Source organism: Pecten maximus, unplaced genomic scaffold (genome assembly GCF_902652985.1).
Source record: "Pecten maximus unplaced genomic scaffold, xPecMax1.1, whole genome shotgun sequence".
Taxonomy (NCBI): domain Eukaryota; kingdom Metazoa; phylum Mollusca; class Bivalvia; order Pectinida; family Pectinidae; genus Pecten; species Pecten maximus.
This window is the reverse complement of record NW_022980322.1, coordinates 6,735-10,749: the sequence shown is the minus strand read 5'-3', so window position 1 is coordinate 10,749 and position 4,015 is coordinate 6,735. Positions and strand designations below refer to the sequence as shown.

The 4,015-nt window shown below is 31.9% G+C and overlaps 1 long non-coding RNA gene across 1 annotated transcript; it reads left to right on the top strand.

The window, feature by feature from the left end:
- Window positions 1–2,159: 2,159 nt before the first annotated feature.
- Window positions 2,160–3,254, top strand: LOC117319478. The gene is made up of 2 exons (XR_004530744.1): window positions 2,160–2,216; window positions 3,173–3,254. It is a non-coding gene; the product is annotated as an uncharacterized LOC117319478 (long non-coding RNA).
- The last annotated feature ends 761 nt before the right edge of the window (window positions 3,255–4,015 follow it).

Below are 4,015 nucleotides of genomic sequence, written 5' to 3'. Positions count from 1 at the left end.
AATAATACCCAGGATTAACCACAACAAATATCTATCAAATAAGATACAGAAAATTATCATTTGGTAATAGTAAATGTTTTTGATCTCGTTTTTTGTTGTTTTTTTGTGTGACTTTTTTATGTTCTAAAAAAAACTTTTCATACTTTGATCAGTACCACAGAAATTTATCTAAAAATAATTAAAATTCAACAATTATTATCATAAGTATTTCACTTCAATGTACTTTGTTAGTAAGGTTCACACATTTTAACGGTGATTTCTTTGTCACTTTTCGTTTGTATTTCCATATGCATCTCAGAAGTAATAAACTTCACATTGATGAATGAAACTTCACATTGATGAATGTTACTATACGTTCATGTGACGAACGTCAAAACTTAGCTCTATAAAAATTTTGTTCCAGATCGTTCTTTGAAGTTACAGTATTTTGGCTTTAATTATAAACTCTTTAACGGAGTTTAAAACATTTCGTTTATCCAAACGTTAACCTCTACCAGATCGGGGATCACTCTACGAACACACATGTGCCCGTGCCTGTAATACGCTTTTAATTCATTCAAATGAAATTAAGATCACCTGCTCTTTGTCTGCATATCATATACTTGCTGGATATACGTGGTTTTAAGATTACATCTGATAATTGCACCCGAAATCACGTCGTGTTCTGTCAAAATATTCACCGATATACTCATATAAACATGTGTAATACTGATATAGTCACTCGGACGCTTCTTTGTAAAACGTATATTGAAGTTAAGCGCTGTGATGATCTCGATCTCGATATGGCTTGACTGACAACAAACAGGCATGATCAAGAAACAATATTCCGGTATTTAAATCAGAATTACATCGCATTCATTGAAATGGTGAAAGTGAACACAAAAAGAAAACTTTAATTTGTCTGATATTTATTTAGCAAGATCGTACGATAATTCGGACAACGACACAATGTAGCTGTACTCTAATCTGTTGTAGAATGATCTCGTAGGAGTGTTGTGTGTACAAATAAAATACTCTATTGTATACAAAAATCAAGATAAATACCAAGATCTATCATAAATATTTTAATTGATATAGTAGACGGCTTGAATAACTGCAACACCAAGATCGATCAAAAATATTTCAACTGTTTTAAACTAAATCTTGAAACCTGTGTGTTAAGCTAACAAAGCGATCAGGATCTATGCTTAACGTCGTACCGAAAGTTAATTTCACCCGTGGTGTTAATTAATATAAGCGACAGTCGACTGTAATGGCAAATCGTACCTAGCTTTATTGGTTATTGGAGTTACCTGTGTACCTCCCGTCTCACCTGTACACATATTGCCCCTCTTAGACTAAGTCTTATGCCCGCGGCGTTAATTATAACAATTTATATTGTCAAGCTTGACTGCCTTTCACTACGATCAGATCACAGGTGCCTACCCTCATTTAAACAAAACATCCGGATTACATAACAGGTACTGACGAGGCTTATACCTGTGTCAGATTACCATCGGTCGGTTCACCTATGACCTCGGGGCCGTGATCTCGTTTGTTTACTTCGGTTTACGGAATCTACCGAGATTTGACGAGTTCGCTTCTTGCGATCATTTTTTGCAATGTGCAAGCTTTAAATGCTGAAGTAGTAATACCAAAAGTATGGAACAATAGAGGTTAAGGAAGTAGAATATAAAAAACAAGTAATAAAAGAATGAAATCGATACAGTAGATCTCCGACAAAACTTTTTTTTTATCCCATGATGCAACAAACAGCGAGATTTTAGCGGGAAGTCTGATAGCCATGTTTGAATTTCACCGGATGTTTATCTACGGAAGAAACATAAACAAACACGATTTTGATATAGAATAGCCTAAAAACGAAATTCATTTTCTTGCCTAACTGAAGAAGATCGACTATCTGTCAGTAAGTGGCCAAAGAATATCAGCTATCAGCTTTCTTGTTGTTTTTGGCGACAAATGCTCATTTTCACCCGAAAATATCACAGATATCGCGACCAGGTAAGTTTACAATTTTATTATTTAAATCTATTTCGTCTTCTGCACGTTCCTACATCGTTTCACATCATATAGGTGAATAGGGGCCTACACATGTTAATATTAATACTTGATTACTTCGTGTTTCAGGGTTTTCATAATGAATTCATCACCGATTACAGTTTACACGACCCGAGTTTAATTAACAAAGAACTGCTAGATCCACGTGTGTTTCAATCGTAAGTATTCAATTTACAGATTTATGCTACCATACGCCTGGGATTTTATAAGCATCCTGATTGATAGCACCCAAATATTTAGAACAAGAAGAATTTTATTTCTTTATTGACGAACTTCGACGTAGCAGAGACCTATATACTATATAGGTCTCTGGACGTAGTTATATTGCATTTTATTTCTGTCACGTAACGGTAAATTCGTAATATCTTTACTACATATTTCATGCATTTTGACAAATTTCCAAGTAATTTTTATGACTTCGTTTTTCAATGGAATTTATTGAAATTTCACTTACATGTAAAGAATTATTTGCTTATTCATCTGATAATATTTACAGAATTTTTTGTAGTTGATTTCAAGAGATATTGCATAAAATTTCAAAAAAAATAGCAATGACATTTTTAAGTTAGAATATAAGAACGAAAGTAACGTCACATTTCGGGCAACATGTGTATATCTATTTTAGGGAATATATGTAAAATATCGGTAAATGAGCTAATAATTGTCTACTATAGTATATGGAATTTGAAGAAAATACATTCAAAAACGAAGTCAATAAAATCCATTGAAAATTTGTTGTATGTCATGATCATGATCAATTCACAAAAAAAATAATCTCAAGAAATGATTGTGAATAAAAAAAAAATCTGTGTTTTGGAGTATTTAGATAGTTAGTTGCATAATTTAAAATGAAACAAACTGTCAGAGAATTCTGGAGTAGCTTGATTTTTATTACAGTACTCATCCTTATAATTAAAAGTTTTATGTTGTAGCCTGTGGCTAGCTTTTCTTGATAAAAAGGCTTCCAAGCAGACATGCATGTAATAAATGACAGTAAAGTGATCAGGTGCATATATAAGGAAAATTATCTACATTTTTATATTGAACAAATCTTCACAATTATTCTAAGTTTTGATATAAAAAATATTTTAAAATTTTCTCTTTCCTCCAACAGACTATGCAGTACATTCTGAAGTGACGGAAAGCTTGAAGATATTGTATTGTGGTCCGAATTGAGGGCAATGATTCGCATAAAGCAAAAAAGGAATGAAGAGAATCAGACATTTTATTTTCGAATTCACACTTACTTGGAATTGACCAGTTTAAGCAAGCAACATTATGCATATACCATACTTCATTGTATTCAGTATGCATTTATGCATTGTTTTTATTTACATTTTTTGTTGTGTTTCCTCAAGAGGAATTATGATTCAACAATTTTACAAATGTTATTGCCCTTTTTATTTAGAATACACTTGTAGTATATTTTTTGTCTGGATCTCCTACATACACATGATATAAAATTGTGTTTTCCTGCTTGAAAAAAATATTAGAATAATTTATCAAAAGTTATTGCCCTTATACATAGATGTCCATCTGTAAATCCTTAACCTCACCCTTAAACAAATTTCGAGCTTATTAGATCAAGACTTTGCTATGGCATGAAATTATACTCAGTGGAATTGTGATTGGATACTAATCTTGTATTTCAATGTTTGTTTCACTTGATACAATTGTGCATTTCTCTTAGGAATGGGGACTGATGTATGTATTGTTTAAGCATGCAGTATTCTCATTTAAGCTTATCTCCTATATTTTCAGAACTAATTTCCTACAACCATTAAATTAAGTCCCTTTTTTTGGTAATTTTTTCCTACTTTTTCAGTACTTTTTTTATACTTTTTCAGTAACAAATTTCCTACTTTTTTAGTACTATTTTCCTACTTTTCTAGTACTTTTTCTACTTTTCCACTACTTTTTCAGTACTAATTTCCTACCTTATTGGTACTTTTTTCCT